We start from the raw sequence: 21,291 nt of genomic DNA on the forward strand, positions 1-21,291 counted from the left end.
CATGCCATTTCTTCTTTGAATACCTCAAGTGACTTGTTAGGTTTTTTTCTTTTTTCTGCTTCTTTACAAATAAAAGGTCCATATCATCATACACGTCTTTTTCAAACTCCTGATACACACTGCACATCTGTCCATACATTTGGCATCATGTTTGTCTGATCCCTTACTCTATTGTTTCATCTTCTATGTCTGTATTAATGTTGTCTAAATCCACAGAGCTCTCCCATCCCTTCTGTGCTGTGATAAACATCCCTTCTTTTTTTCTACCTACAACAGAAATTACTTGTTTGTTTATTTTTGAAGCTATGTTTCATTGTGTAGACTTTGGTAACCTGGAATTTGCTATGTACATCAGTTGATCCTGTGCTCATGGAGATATTTCTCCTCTGTCCCTCAATTGCTGGAATTAGAGGTGTGTCATCATTCCTGAGTAGGATAATAGCTATTTATTTGACCAATTCAAGTGATTTTTTTCTGTAACTTTTCTCCAATTCTTTATGTAATACCAGATTCTTCTTGTCTTTGTTACAGATATGTTTTAACTCAAGTCCTGTTTTTGTTCTATTTTAAATTTTGCTGGTTTATAAGTGTTTTGTCTGAATGCCTTTACAGAGGACTGTGATATCTTTAAGTGCAGAATATATGGATGGGTGATTAATCATTACACACTAAAGCCATGGACTTTAATCATCAATCAAAATATTTTACAAAATAGAGAAAAGGAACATGGTTACTATTATCAATATACTCCATTATAGGATGTTTTCTTGTGTTTCATAAAGAATGGAAGAAGAAATATTTCTTATTATATATTCAATTTCTGATTGTTGGCTCTAGAGGTAATGAAAAAGAAAAACAAATTTCCACACTTTCCAACATTTTACAAAGTAGTTGACATAAGCTTACTGTGAAAGAGAATTGACTCACATAAAATTATTACATAGATGAAGTCATGTGTTTAGAAGTTTTAGAGATAATTAGATTAAGTTAAATAAGAGGGCTAATAATAATTTACTTAATTATGACTTGAAGTTGTAGATACTTTATATATTACCTCTGTCTTCTAAATTACATACTTAACTATTATTTTCAGGTTATTTATAATCTTCAATTTATAATTTCCATTTGACAATTATTCAAGTCAGTTTTTATAATGAAATTTTAAAGACAAACCTACTTTTAATTTCTTACAAAGATTAAGGCATAAGTATTAATAAAACATATTGTCTAAATAATTACATTGGTTACTTGTCTAAATATCAAAATTCTGATACAATCACATTCCATGGGTTGCATTAATCTACATATTTTTCTTCTTCCTTGCCATACCTTTAAAACAAAAGGTTACAATGCTAGGTACAGAATTTTTAGGTATGCTTACTTAGTCTTAACTATAGAGTCCTGAAAGTCCAAAGAATGTCTGGAGAAACCAAACATCCCTAAAAAAAAGAGCTTTACATATGAAGCTCTTCCAGTGGGCTGGCCAATCAAATGCAGTGGATTCTCCCAGAGTGAAGTGAGTGGTCTGTGGAAGCCATTTAACACTTGTGAACTGGAGGAAAACAAGCAAATGCATTTTATGCATGAAGTCCTCTTCATTGTCCATGAGAGTTTCTCCATGTGCCATATGAGTCCCCAAATGAAGATGTTTACAGCGTAGTCTATTGCTGTCTGGAACCCAGACTTAGGTTAGAACAATCACGCTTCTATTATAGAAATTGGGAACAGGCATAGAGAAATACCTCCCAGTCTGTGCTGAATGTCAAAATAGTACAATAAATATAGAGTTCGATGGTGACGATGCCAGTTTTGTAAAAGTAGGTCATCAGAGAAAGCCGAACAAACAAGAGCAATATGCCAGTTCCTACCCTGCTAGAATGTTGCCACAGTGTACACATCTTTCTAAGGTCGTACATGTTAGCATATATGCATGACTGTTATGTTTGTCTCTGAGAACTAACACCTTAATTCCATTTTCTGTTCAGGGTTTCTCTTTAGTCGTATGCACCACATGCTGAGAATAGTGCCCAGAACATAGAAACTATTCAGTGAATAACTGTAAAATAAACAAATAAATGTTAGTTTCAAATTGGGCTCATCTCAAAACATCAGATTTATACCAGGGGATAATGCATTTTGTCATAGATTTATTGTTCCAATTCTACACTGTCTGAAGAAAACCTCACAAATAAATGGGTTTTTTAAAGAATTTAATTTAAGAAATAATTCTGATGGGAAATTAAGCAAAGCCATATTATATACACATTCATAAATGATTTTAAATATTTGGGTGAATATATCAACTAAATTTTTTCTTCATATGTTCAAATGTATTTATGGTTGACAAACCAAAGTAAAATGCTTTTTAAAAAATATGACAAAATGCATCTAGATATTAAATTATATTTGTGTCCATAACTTTGAATAAAAAAGGAGATTATGTAAGTTGAGTAGTGTTATTTCATTTAAGTAAGATGTTGTCAGAGGGAGCAGAGAAACCATATTAACAGGAATATTAAAATAAACATGACTTTTGTACTGAATGTGTTCATGAATTATGATTCAGCCACTCTTTATCTTCTGGGAACTAGTTAGGGTTATACCTACTTTTGAATTTAATAAAATAAATACAAAAGAAAAGATAAAAGATAACAAATACCAAAATCTTGTGGGGTTCTCTTTTGATCAAGTGTAATATTTATTTCAAAGAATTGCTTTCAAATTCCTGTGGCTCATGTGGTCTCTGCATATTGAAAGAATAATACATGCTTGTGCATGATAAATCAACCAGTTTTATTTATGCCTGCTAATAAAAAGCTATGGGAATCTGGATGTCACTAAAATCAAAACCAATACCACTCAGTCATATTTCATACAAATGGATGTGCCTTTGTGAGTTTTCACAAAGAAAATTATTGTATTATATTTCTTCTTAGTCTTTTCAATTTCAGAACAAGTTCTGGGAAAGCAGATCTTGCCAATGGCAGTTTATCAGACTGGACCAGAATGGCACCCGTAAAATAGGTCACACCCTCACAAAATCTGTGAAGTTGTTGATTTAATCCAAAGAACAAACCAACAAAGAATAAGAAGGTTATTTTTATTAACCCGTTTCACAGCTGAAGAAATGGAGACTTATAAATCTTAACTAGACTTTATAGATTTACAATATGTGATACTATTAAGAAAAAATATAGCAACTGTCAGAACATTTCCTGGTTCCTTCTGTATGTCTCTGTGTGGCATGTCCACTATGCCTCTTCATGTCATCCTGTCATTTCTGTCTCCAACAGTCATTTCACATTGACATCATCTCTGTTCCTCCCAAATGATATGCTCCTAACAAAAGAAGGTCATTTGCATTGGTATATCTTTTAATTGGATAATCTTCGAACAGATGTTTTTGGAATGACCTGATATTCAGTAATTAAATTGTAATTGCGATACTATTCCAGTGTAAGATCTTTCAAAATCTCCATGATTACATTAACATCCTCCAGAGCTATGTCCAGTAGCTAACTAGCAAGGAATTTTGTTTCACAAGTTTGTTGAATCTGTTTATTCCTCAGATAAGTTTATTTGCAATGTAGATGTTGAGACTGCATATATATTTTTCCTCTGATAGAAATACAACAAGGAGAGGACAGAAATTCTCATTTGTTACTACAATTTAAAAAAATTAAGTGGATAATAAAGATGAGTTACAAACAAAAAACACAAAAAAGAAACACTATCAAAAAAGCTTTAAGTTTCTTCTATCTAGCTCTACAGATGAAGTTCCTTTCATTTTCACCACTGTCAGTGTTCTCTTACCCCCTGCACTATTCAGCACATCTGGATCTGTTAAAATGAAACAGCTGGGATTACAATCCTAATGCCGCAAATACTATCTTTTCTTCATTCTTGATATCTCTGTGATAGAACTGTAACACCTTTTTGCACACCTCGGTCTCCCATGGACTGCCATATTGACCCAAAATTTTTTACAATGTTTAGCTTGCACTGTTTCCTGTTAAGAAACTCATATAATTGAAGAATTTGATATTTTGATCAAATGTCCAGAAGTCTCCCGTCTCTTCTTGAATGTTTTATTGTTTATTCTTGTAGAATCCAAAGGCTTACTACATTTGAATGATTTTTTTGTAGGAATTATTTGCCTGTCTCATTATTTACATGTACTTCAAGCTCTTTGAAGGCAGGAACATTTTATATTTTATTGATTTTTATTGAGCTCAACGTTTTTCTTTGCTCCCCTCTCTGCCTCTCCCCTCCCCTTCAACCCTCCCCAAAGGTCCCCATACTCCCAATTTATTCAGGAGATCTTGTCTTTTCCTACTTCCCATGTAGATTAGATCCATGTATGTCTTTCTTAGTGTCCTCATTGTTGTCTAAATTCTCTGGGATTGTGATTTGTAGACTGGTTTTCTTTGCTTTATAGAAACATTTTTTTTTATTTTTACTAATAGTTTATTTTAATGATTAATATCTTGCCCTTAATTGAGAAATTAGTTAATTTCTCCATCTCTTGAATTAAGCAGATTATTCCATTTAGGAGAATTTATAACTTAGGAGACTTTTTTGAGAACATTTTATATATACCCAATTTAACCATTGATTTAGTTGAGAACATATTTACTAGGAAATTCTTAGTCATTAATTTATTTTGATTTATTTAACAACAACATACAAAACAAAAAAAATTATATTGAAGATGGACAAGACAAACAGGGGAAAAAGGCCAAAAGAAAAGGTGCTAGAATCACTCATTTGTTCACAAACTCAAGAGTCTCCAAAAAATACCATACTAAAAGTTTTAATACACATACTGAGAACCTGGTGAATGTCTTTCTATGTCCTGTGCTAGCTGCTTCAGTCTCTGTAAATTATATGACCTATGCTCAATTGATTTAGAAAGTTTTGTTCTCCTGGTGTCCCCTATCCCCTTTGGCTCTTATACTCTTTTTTTCCCTTCTTTTCTGTGGGGATCCCTGTTTTCTGGGAGGATGGATTTGATAGAGAAATCTCATTTAGAGCTATGTATTCCAAGGCCTTTGTCTTTGAATAATGTCTGGCTGTGGGTCTCTTTCTCATTCTCATTTGCTGCAGGACAAAGTGTTTTTGATGATTCATGAATAAGAACTGATTTATGAGTATTGCAGAATACTATTTGGAGTGGTGTTATTGTTACTCCCTTTTCTAGTTTTAATTTTTAGACTAGTAGCATTTGGTTTCACTATAGGTCTCCTGGCTATCTGGTCTCTGTTTCTTGGCCACCCAAGCAGTATAAGGTATGGGTTCTTTCTCATGGAGTGGGTCTTACATCAAACCAGACATTGATTTGGTACTTCCAAAAACTCTGTGTTACCATTGTACTAATATACTTTTCACACACAGAGATTTTAGAGCAAAGGTTTTGTGCTTGTGTTGGTGTTTACCATTCTTTTTCTGTAGTCTGCTAGAACTTTCCTGTAACAAGAATACTAGATGAGGCTGAAGGTTCTATGTATGCAGGAACTCAACTTCTCCATATTCAATGTCATGTATGTGTTGTCTTCAGAAATGGGCCTTGCTGTCCCTTTGCGGAAGGCAGTCCATTAATTTGGCACCAACTCGGTTGTTTGGGGATTTCCATGGGATCCCTTTGACCAACAACTCAGTTGTATATAACTTAGTCCCACTCCCAGTACAGGACGTTTCATTTGGAGATGAAAGATGGCCAATTGGGACCCTGTCTCTCTCATTATTTAATGATGAGAGATCTTTAAATTCACCTTCTATATTTTGGTGATCAGCCCTCTCTCTGATGTGGGGTTGGTAAAGATATTTTCCCATCTATAGGCTATGGTTTTGTCTTATTGGTCCTGTCCTTTGCCTGACCTCCCATGCTCATATATCCCCTCATCCCTCTCTTCAACTGGATTCCCAGAATTTGCCATGGTGCTTGGTTGTGGATCTCTGCATCTGGTTCCATCAATTATTGGATGAAAGCTCTATGATGACAGTTGGGGTACTCACTATCTGATTACATGGGAAGACTAGTTCAGACATGCTCTCCACTCTTGCTAGGATTCTTAGCTGGGGTCACCCTTATGAAATCTTGGGAATTTTCTTAGCATCAGGTTTCTCCCTAACCCCAAGAATTTTTCCTAGTTCCATCCATTTGCCTGCAAATTTCATGATGTCATTTTTCTTAAGAGCTGTATGTGTGCATGTGTTTATGGACAAAATATTTACATTAAATTATAACATGGGTGATAATGCTCCCTTCAAAAGTCATAAAATATCTAACAAAGACACTGGTAGAGACAAAAAAGCCAATCATCAGACATGACAACCATTCATTCAGAGGTTTACCAGAGATCAAGAATCTCCCAAAATAATATTGAATTTGAGCTGAACAAGGGTAACATCAGTGAACATGTCCATGAGGCCTCAACTCTGTTCAGAGAATTATAGGCAACTGAGTAAAGACAGATAAAAGAGACCATAGTGGTGGTCTTTCCCCAGTGGACAGCACATTAATTGGTTGTTCAGTGCTAAGCTGTCAGCCAGTAAACATACATACAAGGAGCATTATATATACTAAGCAGGTTATATTTATGAATATATACACGTATACATATATGCATACAATACAATAAAATTGGATAAAGGCTATTAATTTGAAAGAGAGTGGAGAGGAATCTACAGAAGGGTTTGGAGGAAGGAAGGGGAAAATGTAATTAAATTTTAAACTCAATTATAAAACACAAAAATTAATAATATTGGCTATTGCTGCTACTCTTGGTTGTTTCTGATAACTAAAGGTAAGTCCCTGTTGCTGAAGACACCACACACTATGGACTCAGAAGAAATAAGCTGGAATTGATTTGAAACCTTCCTCTCTGTTAACTAGTGATGTGGGAATCCTCTCTGTATGCTTGAATACCATTGTTTAGTAAAGAAGCTGTCTTAGGCCTGCACAGGGCAGAATAGAGGTAGGCGAAACTGTCATTGAAATTTTCTGTTTCATAGAAAAGTCTGTTGGATACTATGGGCCTGTAACCTGAAGATGGATGCCCCAATGGTACAGAAGGATGTTGGGTGACTGTCCAGGCAACAAGATGTCTCTGTCAATTCTAGAGTTTTGGAAGTTGTTTACAATAGACTTCCTGTTTACTTAGGTAATATATCGTTCTGGAGTCTTTGATGGAGTTGATGAACAGATAGCTACAGTTACAGTATGTTTAGTTATGATTAAAGATAAAGTAGATATAAATATTGTAACTGTAATTCTTGCTTGATAACTGCTTTGTATGTGTAATTTTACTATGTTAAAGATAAAAACCCTCCTTTTTATTTAAACAGGAAAGAAGAGTTAATGTGGAATTCCCCTCTGTATTCTGTGAATACCATTGGTTAATAAAGAAACCATCTTAGGCCTGCTCAGGGCAGAACAGAGGTAGGTAGCCTTCAACAAATTGAAAGCTGTAAGAATGAAGAAAGAGTCAGCCACTGCTGAGTTCAGGCATACCAGAACCTTGCCAGTAAGCCACAGTCATGTGGCGATACACAGATTGATAGAAATGAGTTAAATTAAGATATATGAGTTAGCCAATAAGAAGCTAGAACTAGTGGGCCAAGCAGTGATTTAATTAATACAGTTTCTGTGTGGTTATTTTGGGACTGATCATCCAGAAACAAGCAAGTAACCTCCAATACAGCATGGCTCTCATATTAGAAGAAGGTGTCAAAGAAGCAACCAAAGGAGAAGAGCAATGATAGTCCTACATATACAATCTTCAAACCAAAGCAATTACTGGATTGGCAAAATAGCTGTAGAAGTAAAAAGAAAAAAATGCAATTGTGTCTTTTGGGTAACCAATAGCTGTCTAATTGGATTTAAGGCCTACCCAATAAAAGACAATTCATTTCTTGACTTATAAAGATAGTTAACCATCCATGACTGGAGAAGTCATAGACCCAGACCAGAACCTACTATTGCTATTCTCCAATGCTAATACAATTTTAAACTAGTATTCTAAATATTTAATTTTATTTCCCACATATAAGTGTAGTTCCAACTCCTCATTAAATAAGCTTCTTTTTGCAACTTATTGAGACTATTGCAAAGATTTGTGACTGAACAAAATACAGAGCATAATTAGTGGTGGGTTGCCCAGCCCCTACTGATAAATCATCAGTGTTATTTCTATACCCAAGATCCTGGGAAAAACATAGAAGAGAAAGCAAAAAGATCCTAAGAGCCAAAAGAGTAAGAGGTCTGCTGTGAGATAGTGTCTCCTAATATGTCAGGGAACTGCCCTTTGATCTCAAAACAATGTGGCTGTCTGATTGAGAGGAGGATAATGAAAAAACAAGCTGACATACCAATATGAAAAGCAGAAATTCCACATAGTTCCACTCCTTGTTTAAGAGCCATAGATATTCAATGTCTGCCGAGAAAAAGACAAACACTTTTCTCTAGAGATGATCTCCTACACAGATTTCCCAATCATAAGTAGTCGGTCTTCAACCCATGTAGATATGAACAAGACAAATGGATTTAATAGGTTACGTGTATGTTATATATGCATATATAATGCATATGTATGTATACAGAGACAGATGCACACATATTCATCTATCTGTAAGAACAATTATGGAAGGGATCAGGAACCTGGAAAGGGTGATGCATGGAGAGTTGTAGGATGGAGAATGAATGCAGAAGCACTGCATTTACAGTGCTCATCTATGAAGACTTCATAATAGGTACAATTATTAAATAAATAGTTTCTGAAATCATTGTCCTTGCTCATGGTATAGTTAGTAAAAGAGTGCCCCCTTGTGATTTCTAAACTTCAAACAGAAGCAGGGCTACTAAATTAAATCAAACAAACAAATAAGTCTATCACTCATAAAATATAAAGATAATTCTGGGTCTGTAATAATAGTTATTTGGTGCCAGATATAGGGAGTTTATAATCCACATGCAACATGGACTATAGAACAAATTTAAGATAACTTAGAGATAAATGTTTTAAATTAAGGCACAGAAAAGGGCCTATGATATATAGTTCAATGGTGAATCCTGATTGCACTAGACTCTGTATTCGATTTGCATATCAAAGAATTAAATTAATATGACAAAAGAAAAAATGATACACATAAAATGAGTTGTCTACACTTTAATTGTGCAAACTCAATGTATAGTAGTAGTCTTTATAATTCTTGTTTGATTTTATTAATTAATTAATTTATTTTTACTTAAAAATTTCCACCTCCTCCCCTCCTCCCATTTCCCTCCCCCGCTCCCCCTTCCCCTCCCTCTCCAGTCCAAAGAGCAGTCAGGGTTCCCTGCCCTGTGAGAAGTCCAAGGTCCTCCCCCCTCTATTCAGGTCTAGGAAGGTGAGCATCCAAACAGACTAGGCTCCCACAAAGCCAGTACATGCAGTAGGATCAAAACCCAGTGCCATTGTCCTTGGCTTCTCAGTCAGCCCTCCTTGTCTAACATGTTCAGAGAGTCCAGTTTGATCACATGCTGCATCAGTCCCAGTACAGCTTGCTTTGGTGAGCTTCCATTAGATCAGCCCCACCGTCTCAGTGAGTGGGCGCACCCCTTGCGGTCCTGACTTCCTTGCTCACGTTCTCCCTCCTTCTGCTCCTCATTTGGACCTTGGGAGCTCAGTCCAGTACTCTCTAACTTCATCGCCAGATGAAGGTTCTATGATGATATGCATGATATTCATCAGTGTGGCTATAGGATAGGGCCATTTCAGGCTCCCTCTCATTTTGCAAATATTACAGATAAACTTTCATACATAAAACTATATCGAACTTTATTAAAGAAAATATTGGGGACTGAGGACCCCCAGACCCTGAATTTCCCGTGACCCCCTACCTGCCAGAGTAAGCAATGCTTGCAGCTGCTCTGAGCAAACAACTTGTTTTCTTGTGTTTGCAGCTGCTCTGAGCAAGAGAACCTCAGGAGTTCATGATGGCAGGGTAGTGGTTTCAAGTGGGCTTGCAGCTGAGAGTCAGGGCGTGGCCATTGTTCAGGGAGATCCTGTATGGGCTGCCCTGGAACACAATAAAGTTGGTATTCTTGACATTCTTGTTTCACAGATGATCTCTCTCTCTCTCTCTCTCTCTCTCTCTCTCTCTCTCTCTCTCTCTGTGTGTGTGTGTGTGTTTGTGTGTATGTAATCTCCAGCCCCTTGCCCGACTCGTGAACCACACCATAATGTGTAGAGCAGGCATTGTGCTACACACAAACTTGTAAAAGTAAAACCAGAAAATTTCTAGAGTAAAAGATCTCAATAAATGTCTGTGATTTTAGTTTAGGTAAATATTTCATGAACCAAATGCCAAGAGCAGAGTTGTCACAGTAAACATCTAAATGCCAATTTAGTTTCAAGTTATTTGTTGAGCAAAACAATGGCAGCAGCTGTGGTTTCCTACACAGCATTGGGCACGTTGACATTTCATCCTGCATTAGAGGCCCATGGGGTCACACCCCTCTCTGGAGCGACAATTGACAGTTAATGTTTCTCTGGGAAGGTAGTATCATTTTCTTCAGCAGTATAGTCATGTGCGCCAGTGAATAGCCTCCACTGAAGCTTGACAAGAAACTAATTGAGCTCAGTGAGTCATACAGAAGAGAAAGTCAGGAAAGCCAGAGGGGAACTTGTACAAAAGAGAGCTAAAGTGCATGCATGCGCTTTTGCACATGTGTGTGTGTGAATATTTGGCAATCACATATCTGTTATCTGCTGAAGAACTTCTGAATACATTAAAACCTTTAATTTAAATAAGAATAATTATGAATGAGAACATAACAGAAAAATATTCAAACTGATTACCAAAAAATGCATACACATGAGAAGTGTGTCGTTAACCATAAGAGAAATTCACACTGGAATCCAGTAAGGCCATACGCTATTCCATTCAAGGTGCTTATGCTTACGAAACAAACTGACAAATAGAAATGATAATGTCAACATGAAAACGGGTACAACTGAAACTCACACATTCCTGGAAGGAATTCGCAATCGTAGCATTCTTAAGGTGCTCTTTGAATGGGAGTTGCCTAGCAACCACTGATGTAACATGATCAGAAAGCACATTAATTACTATTTTATATACAGGCTACTGTATGAAGATAGATTCACAAATGACTTAGAGATTGGCAGATGACATGTAGATCAAAGAGAGGTACATCTATGATAGATAGATATGTAATAAACACACACACAAGCACATATGTGCCTGTGGGCATGTGTGTATGAGTGTGTTAATATTAAATTCATTTTCATATATATTAATTATATAAATTCATTGTTAAAAGTTAAATGTATGTTTCTCTTTGTCTCTGAGAATCAAAGAAGAGTTGTTACTTTATTTTAACTAAATTTCATAACCAGCATTTTTAAGAAGTGAGGAAGAATAACTGTTGGTAGTATTTTAAAGAACACCAGTTGGGTAGGAAGTCAATGTAAAAGATAAATACATTCTTTGTGTGTCTATAAGATGGAATTTTTAGGACTTCTCAAATCAATACTCTTGAAAACTCATAAAATAATCTGAGAGATCTCCTCAGAGTCATAAATAATATTGAACTAGTGCCACTAGTATTTACCGGTATTTGTGTGTTTGATACTGTACCACAAAAATTTTATAGTGAAGAACTGTTAAATTTTGTAAACAGAGGAGAAAAATATGTATTCCATTTTCTTTTTCTTCCTTTAATTGTTGAGATCACCATATAGTTGCAGCATTTACCTCATTCCTTTACTCCCTACAAACCTTTTCACATAATTTTCCTTGGGTTCTTTCAAATTTATGGCTTCTTTTCTTTCTGCATTAGCTATTATTACACACACACACACACGTACACACACATACACACACATGTACACAAGTGGTAAGATACTTAGTAAATGACTAAAAAAATATTGTGCCTGTCGGTAGGGAAAACAATGTCTCCCACTCTCAATCAACTATCCTTAGTTGCCTGTAATTCTTTGGGCTAGATTTATTTTTCAAGTTCAGACCTACCCTCTTATGCACAAGTTGTGCAATATTTTAGTTTTTAGCATAATATTATGTAAAAAATATATATTTCCACACTGGAATTCTCATTTCCAAGGGTGTGAAATTTAATAACCTTTGTTCATAGTGCACTTTAAAGATTTAATCAACTGTTATCTCATTTCTGTGTCAGTGGTTGAAACTGGGATATTTAGTGATGTAACTGTTATAATCAACATTCAAAGTTTTGATCACAGCAACACAATTTTACTGAATGGAAAAAAAGTGTTAATGCAACTACTATTTCCTCAAAAGATACTTATTAGTAATGATGTCATTTATTAATCAGTCTCTTGGTAGCTATCAAAACTGTTGTTTCACTTTATTGTGTTTGTAATGTACCTATGTATATTATATATACATATATATACAGCACACACATATTTATATATATACATTTTTATATGGTGATGTTTTGCTGAAGTGGATTTTATGTCTAACATCCCTAGGAGATTTACTTTTAATTGACTTTTTTTTATCCAGACTGAAATTATAAACCTAATATAATTAACAGTCAGATTATAAGAAATGACAGGTGAAGTTGTTCAGCATAGCAGTAAGAAAAGATAGAGCTATTCATAATTCAATGTCACCATTATTTTGTCTACTTTTGTATGTGTCTTATCCATCGTATGCTAATAGATAAAGAGAAAGAAAAAGATAACAATAAAAGAACAGTCATTATTGGAAAAGGATTTTAAAAGACACTTCATTGGTTAAAGGCACTTGACCCTCAAGCTTGTTGACCTACCTTTCCATCCCTGTAACTAAGTTAAGGAGAAAACAAATCCAGAGTTTTCCCTCTAACCTCTATACCTAAACCATGGTAAACATGTCCCCACATATGCCATCATTCTCTCTATCTCTCTCTGTCTCTCTCACACACACACACACACACACACACACTCACTCTCTCTCTCTCTCTCACACACACACACACACGCACACACACACACACACACACACAGAGTTTGAGAGAAAGAGCATGTGTGCCAAGAACACATATAACTTCGTGTATGGCTGTTGTTGATTTTAAAGACATCAGTCTTTAAACTTGGTGCTGCCATGCGTCACACTCCACTGGAGCTTGTTCAACTCACCAGAATTCACATTACTAAAAGAGACTGATTGTTCCTTTCCAAGCATCAATTGCTAAAAGATTGTTAGCTAGGGGTAGTCCTTCATGCCCAACTCCTCTAACATTGTTAGGATTCTGACTTGAGCTTACATAAGTCTTAATTATAAAATCTCTCAGTCAATAGCTATGAATCCATCTATGCTGCTTTCTTCCTGTTTCCAGAAAACTGATTTCCTTGTAGTCACCAACTAGTTTTGGCTCTTAAAACCTTTCTACCACTATTCTGTGACAAGAGATGCAGAAAGAGGCCTCTCTGATGAGACGTGAGAAATCCACTAACCTTAGGTATTTATCATTAGAAGTCCATTTGTTACTATGTCTACTTATCAAATTAATAATAGTAAGTTCTTCTCTAGGGAATATGACTTGTCAATTTGCGAGATATACATTTCAACTTTTGGAACAAGCCGTGTCTCCAGTCAGAAGGTGGCTGCTTACTCCCACAACAGTTATGCTACTGTTGTACCAGTGTGCTTATCTTCCCAGTTGTTTCAGTGTAGCTTGAAGTGTCCATAGCAGGATAAGATAGAATAAAGTTACTTTTCTTTTCATGTATAACATCCTCCAGTACTATGAAAACTATCTATTAAAGATGAGGCTTCCGTGTTTTTTTTTTGTTTGTTTTTGTTTTTGGTTTGTTTTGTTTTGTTTTATATGTGGTTGTTGAACAAATGATCAAACAAGTTTATTCAAAATACTCTAGAGTTTCTACAGAAGTATCATGGTTTGGAATTCGGTAAGTTTGTTTGCATTGATTTCACCTAGACTCCAGTTATTCTTGTGCATTCAATTCATGTCTCCATCGATGATATCCCTAGTCGAATTAGGGGAAAAGAATATAGCTGGTTGTATGCATCCTCCTAGCACAAGCTGGAAGTAGAAGTTCTCAGGCTAAGTGATAGATGGATCCATGTTTTCAGATGACCAGTGTGGTTTATAGAGTTTAAATACTGGAAGTCATGCTAAAGCAGGTGTTTTCAAGACAGACTTCTTAGAATTTGCTGGTGTATTCAACAGTGAAAGCCTTCCCTAATCATCTTTTTATTTATTTAATAAAGATTTCTGCCTCCTCCCCACCACCGCCTCCCATTTTCCTCCCCCAATCAAGTCCCCCTCCTTCATGAGCCCGAAGAGCAGTCAAGGTTCCCTGCCCTTTGGGAAGTCCAAGGACCTCCCACCTCCTTCCAGGTCTAGTAAGGTGAGCATCCAAACTGCCTAGGCTCCCACAAAGCCAGTACGTGCAGTAGGATCAAAACCCAGTGCCATTGTTCTTGACTTCTCAGCAGCCCTCATTGTCTGCTATGTTCAGCGAGTCCAGTTTTATCCCATGCTTTTTTAGACCCAGTCCAGCTGGCCTTGGTGAGTTCCCGATAGATCATCCCCATTGTCTCAGTATGTCTGTGTACCCCTCGCGGTCCTGAGTTCCTTGCTCGTGCTCTCTCTCCTTCTGCTCCTGATTTTGACCTTGGGATTTCAGTCCGGTGCTCCAATGTGGGTCTCTATCTCTGTCTCCTTTCATCGCCTGATAAAGGTTAATATCCAGGAGGATGACTATATGTTTTTCTTTGGGTTCACTTTCTTATTTAACTTCTTGGGATCACGAATTATAGGCTCAATGTCCTTTATTTATGGCTAGAAACCAATTATGAGTGAGTACATCCCATGTTCCTTTTTTGGGTCTGCTTACCTCACTCAGGATAGTGTTTTCTATTTCTGCCCATTTGCATGCAAAATTCAAGAAGTCATTGAATGATCTTTTAATATATGTGTTTGTATTCAGACTCTAATTCATCTACTTAGATTAGTAGACCAATTAATAAATAGTCCCTAAAGCCTAATAAATACCAGAATTCTGAATTTTAAGGATGCTCAATTGTGCCACAAGGACACATGCTCAGCTATGTTAACAGAAGCATTGTTTGTCATAGCCAGAACCTAAAAACAACCTAAATGCCCCTTGACTGAAGAATGGATAAGGAAAATGTGGTACGTCTACACAATGGAATACTACACAGCAGAAAAAATAATGACATCTTGAATTTTGCAGTGAAATGAATGGAGCTAGAAAATATCATTTTGACTGAGGTAACCCAGACCCAGAAAGGCTTCCATGTGTAGTAAAAAGAATGGCAGGCTGCAGCCCAGCTCCCGGCTAGCTTTACCTGAAATAATTACACGGAAAATATATTCATTTAAACACTGTCTGGCCCATTAGTTCTAGCCTCTTATTGGCTAATTCTCACATCTTGATTAACCCATTTCTAATAATCTGTATAACACCACGAGTTGGTGGCTTACCAGGAAAGATCCTAACCTATGTCTGCCTGGGTCAGAGAATCATGGCATCTGCCTGTCTCTGCTTTCTTCTTCCCACAATTCTGTTCTGTCTTCCCTGCCTACCTATGTTCTGACCTCTCAGGCCTAGCAGTTTTCTTTATTTATTAACCAATGAAAGCAAAAGATAGATAGAAGACCCTCCTACATCATCCATGTTTTTATTGGCTCAATTTGTTCATGTTCTCTGACTCAAGTCTTCAGCAGCAGGATCTTGATTTCATGTTTTGAAGAATAACCATGAGCATTGGCAACAACCTGTAATATTTGAAGTCTGCAGCGCCTCACTGGCTAACAAATCACTTCTAGGCATAAGACTTTATTCTTCGGAATCTACTGACTATAATTCTTTTTTTGCATTGTAGAGTAATATTGAATTGAAAAGAATAGATCTTTTATTCATATGTATTGATATACAGAAATAAATGATGTGAGTTCTAGAACACAGCTAGCTTAGAATTTATTGTGAATCAAAACATATCTATAGCTAAGTCTGCATCTATAATGCCAAGTGCATACTATAGCCATTGTGCAAAAAGGGTCCTGAAAATTTTTGACATTTACCTTTAATTATCATTTCAAAAAGAAGCAGAATTTTGCCATCCCTCTTATAATTAGCCTGCAGTTGCAATAAACTTCTTAAGAAAAAGCTTGCCAGAAATAAACAGTGATTAAAATTTAACATAACACTAGCCAAATACTAAATCTATTTGAACTCATAGGAAATGAAATCACCCATTTATAGAAATGGATGAGAGTTTATTAACCTCACACCATCACTGAGATGGAAAAATAAAAATACAAAGGTGTGTGTCATTAGTAACAAATTATGAATCCTAATTTATAAGCTGCAACAGTTTTAAAAAATTGTACTTTAGTCAGTAAAAATGGATAAGCTGCTATATTTCTATTAAAGCCCTTGTAATTATGGAAAACCTTTAAAAAGAAATAAAATGTTTTCAAATAAAAATTTAAAACTTCGGGATCTACTGACTATAATTCTTAATTCAGATATTAAAAATGTCTACTCATTTCAAAATTTAAATACCTTTAACAGCACTTTGCTGTTATAACAATGTATTAACTTTCTTTATTATTCAACTTTTAATTAGCAGATAGGATTCATTGAATAGATAATAAAAATTAGGGTTTAATGTAAGTATATTGTAATATACAAGTAATATGTACGTATATTGTAAAATATAAGTATAATATAATATATACGTGTTTTAAGATATAAGTATATTGACGCTAACATAAAGATTAAACATAGTTTTCTCTGAACTTGTATATATGTGCTGAGCGTTTCATATGGGTTTAAGGCACAGATATCATTGTTAATTATTCTGTCTCCTCTCTGATAAAGGCAAACATCAAACAAAATAAATGGCACATGACTAAGAATAAGTGCTGGACTAAATTTGTTTGTAACTTTAAATTTCTATTCAATGCTTCCTGTAGTTTGTTATTGTACACATCCAATCTACAGGCTTTGCACTAACCACGTTCTTCTCTGTGCGTTTCTATTCTATTTGCATGAAATCTTTTCTTTTTCTGCCTCTGTAATATGTAAGCAGTGTTTGTATGTGTATGTGAGTATGTATGTAGGTATAGATGTATAGGTGGATGTATGTGTGTGTGTATGTGAGATAACCAATAAAAAAGAAGCAAGATTTTTTTCTTTATTGTCCACTGCCAGGCTAGGAAGCAAGATTCTTTTTAATACTTAATGATTGCAAAAATCTAATCAAGCCAGGCTGCAATCAATCCCCTAGGTTCTATATCTTGGTCTGCAAATTGAGAAGACTTCCACATTACTAGGAGCTAGGCTAAACCCCTTTAAGCCTGTTCAACAGCCCCAGGTTGCATCTCTCCCCTGAGCTCCACACAAGAGCCCACAAGACAGGTAGCTTTGCCGGGCGGTGGTGGTGCACACCTTTAATCCCAGCACTTGGGAGGCAGAGGCAGGTGAATCTCTGTGAGTTCGAGACCAGTCTGGTCTACAAGAGCTAGTTCCAGGACAGGCTCCAAAGCCACAGAGAAACCCTGTCTCAAAAAATCAAAAAAAAAAAAAAAAAAAAAAGACAGGCAGCTTTGCCACAGGCCACACTGTTCCTAGAAACACCAGGTAAGACCCTGCCTACTACCTGCTAACACTCCTTAAACCCACCTAACAATTCCAGAATGCATTACCTTCCCTGGTCTCCATATCCCAGCAACAACTTCAGAAGAGGGTTTCTGCTTTACCTGAGGGCAGGCAGGACCTCAGAGGACTTCAACTTCTGGAAGAATGGGCTATACTTAGAAGCCCCAGGTTCCAAGGGTCCCAGTGGAGATACAATATTGGATCTGCGAATCACCAGGATGCTTAGCCACTTAGAAACTGGAGAAGAAATAAAAGTCAAGGAATAAAACAGGGCAGGGAACCCTGACTGCTCCTGGGACTGGAGAGGGAGGAGAAGAGGAGTGGGGGGAGGGGGAGAGGGGCGGGAGGAGGGGGAGGGAAATGGGAGGCAGGGAGGAGGCGGAAAATTTTTTCTTTCAAAAAAAAAAAGGAAGGAAATGCAGGAATCATCATCTAAAACTATAATCATCCCAAATTCAGATGTATAAATGCCCATGTAGGAACAAACTCAATAACAGAAAGGTCTTATGACACCACCAGGACTCAGCTAAGCAATGGTGGCAAGATCTGAACAATCCAGTATAGCTGAAGCACAAGAAAACTATTGTAATAATAACTTTATGAAGATGACAGAGGTTTTTAAAAAGAAATTAGGGAATAGACAGGCAAAAATTGAATGAAATCAGTAAATCTGCAAAAGAATGCCAAGAAAGCCAAGAAAAAACCAACAGGTGGAAGAAACATCACAAGACCTGAATACAAAAACAGAAGCAATAAAGAAAACACAAACTAAGGAAAATCTGGATCATTGAACAGAAACTGTAGATGCAAGCACCACTAACAGAATCCAAAAGATGGAAGAGACAATAGACAAAGTCGATTCAGAAAAAGAAAAGTTTTTTTATTAATTTTTACTGAGCTCTACATTTTTCTCTGCTCCCCTCCCTGCCTCTCCCCTCTCCCGTTCTAACCTCCCCAAAGATCCCCATGCTCCCAATTTACTCAGGAGATCTTCTATTTTTCTACTTCCCTATAGATTGGATCTTTGTAAGTCTCTCTTAGTGTCCTCATTGTTGTCTAAGTTCTCTGGGATTGTGGTTTGTAGGCTAGTTTTCTTTGCTTTATGTATAAAAGCCACCTATGAGTGAGTACATATGATAATTGTCTTTCTGTATCTGGGTTACCTCACTCAAAGTAATGTTGATATCCAGTTATGCCAGCACCACTTGTTTAATATGTTTTGCTTTGTCCATTTGATACTTTTTGCTTCTTTACAAAATATCAAGTGTTCGAAGTTGTGTGAATTAATATCCAGGTATTCTATTTGGTTCCATTCATTCTCCTATCTGTTTTTATGCCAATACCAGGCTGTTTTCAGTATTGTAGCTCTGTAGTAGAATTTGAAGTCAGGGATTATGATGCTTCCCGAAGTTCTTTTATTTTAAAGGGTTGTTTTGGCTATCCTGGTTTTTTTTTTTTTCTTTCATATGAAGCTCAGTACCATTCATTTAAGGTCTATGGATAATTTTGCTGGGATTTTGATGGGCATTGTGTTGAATCTGTAGATTGATTTTGTTAAGATGGCCATTTTTACTATGTTAATCCTTCCTACCCAAGAGCATGGGAGATCTTTCCACTTTCTGGTGTCTTCTTCAATTGCTTTCTTCAAAGATTTAAAGTTCTTGTCATACAAGTCTTTCACTTGTTTGATTAGAGTTACTCTGAGATATTTTATGCTATTTGTGGCTATTGAGAAGGGTGTTGTTTCTCTGATTTCTTCCCCAGCCCTTTTATCATCTGTTAATCTTGTGTCCTCCTACATTACTGAAAGTGTTTATGAGTTGTAGAAGTTCCTTGGTAGAATTTTTGGGATAGCTTAAGTAAACTGTCATATCATCAGAAAATGATGAGAGTTTGACTTCTTCTTTTCTGATTTATAATCTCCTTTTGGTATCTTCCTGCTCTAGCTAGAACTTCAATAACTATATGGAGAGAGTGGAAAACCTTGTCTTGTTCCTGATTTCAGTGAAATCGCTGGGAGTTTCTCTCCATTTAGTTTAATGTTGGCTTCAGCTTGCTGTATTTTGCCTTTATTATGTTTAGGTATGTTCCTTGTATCCCTGCTCACTCCAAGGCCTTTATCATGAAGGGATATTGTATTCTGTCAAAAGTGTTTTTTGGCATCTAATGAGATGATCATGTGGTTTTTATTTTTCAGTTTGTTTATATAGTGGATTATGTTGATAGATTTCTGTATGTTGAACCATCCTTGCATCTCTGGCATAAAGCCAACTTTATCACAGTGGATAATAGTTCTGATGTGTTCTTGGAATCAATTTGCCAGTATTTTATTGGGTATTTTTGCATCAATGTTCATGAGTGAGATTGGGCTGTAATTCTCCTTCTTAGTAATATCTTTCTGTGGTTTGAGTATCAGAGTAATTGTAGCCTCATATAACAAGTTTGGCAATGTTCCTTCTGTTTCTATTGTGTGGAATAATTTGAGGAGTATTGATATTAGTTCTTCTTTTAATATCTTTTAGAATTCTGAGCTCCCTGAAAGGAGAAACACAAGAGATTTTGTAAGTGGACTTCAGGTAGGGATGGGAACATTCAAGATTAGGTTGGGGGAAGGGGACAGAAGGGAGAGTTCTGAAAGATATAACTGGAAGAGGGCATTTCGAGATCAGGTAAAAACTTGGCACAAGGTATCACCCAGAAATCTACAAGGATGACTGCAGCTAAAACTCCTAGCAATTGGCCATCTCCTGTGACCAAACAAAACTTCAAGGAGAAGGAGCAGGAAAACAACCCAGCATATAACCTTCAAACTACAGTCTGATCTGATTATGGGATGTGATGGGGTATTACAGGCATAGTGATTGAGGGAGTGACCAACCAATGACTGATCTAGCCTAAAACCAGTACCAAGAGAGTAATTCCACACGTGACACTGCCCTGCATACTCAGAGATCTAAGATAGAACCAAACATAACTGGAGAGGAAGATGTCAATGTAATGATGCCTAGTGATATTCTGCTATACACATAGATTGGTGCATAGTCCAGTTGTCACCAGAGAGACTTCACCCAGCAACTGATGGGAACAATACAGACTCACTTCCAAACATTAAGTGGAGCTTCGGGGAAGAAAAAACCTACAGAAATAAGCTACAGAAGAGGGGTAGAAAGGACTGTAGCAGTCAGAGGGGTCAAGGACATTTCAAGAAAACCCACAGAATCAGTAAACCTATACTGTAGGTGCTCACGAGAGAGTCAACAACCAGAAAATCTAAGTGGGATTGATATATTCATTTTGCACATATATTGTAATTGTGTAGCTTGATCCTCTTGTGGACTCTTACCAGTGTGAGCAGGATCTGTATCTGACTCTTTTACTGGCTCATATTGAGTCACCTTGACCAGGTTTAATATGAGGAGAGGTGCTTAGTCTTACTACAACTTAATATGCCATCATTTCTTGATATTCATGAAAGATCTGCCTTTTCCTATCCACAAATGAAAGAGGAGTTAATTAGTAAAGGATGAGAGTGGGAACAGAAGGGCCACAGGCAAGAGAAGAGAGAGTGGAGACTGTTGCCAAAATATAAACTAAATAAATAAGT

This window comes from Chionomys nivalis, chromosome 20 (assembly GCF_950005125.1).
Source record: "Chionomys nivalis chromosome 20, mChiNiv1.1, whole genome shotgun sequence".
NCBI lineage: Eukaryota > Metazoa > Chordata > Mammalia > Rodentia > Cricetidae > Chionomys > Chionomys nivalis.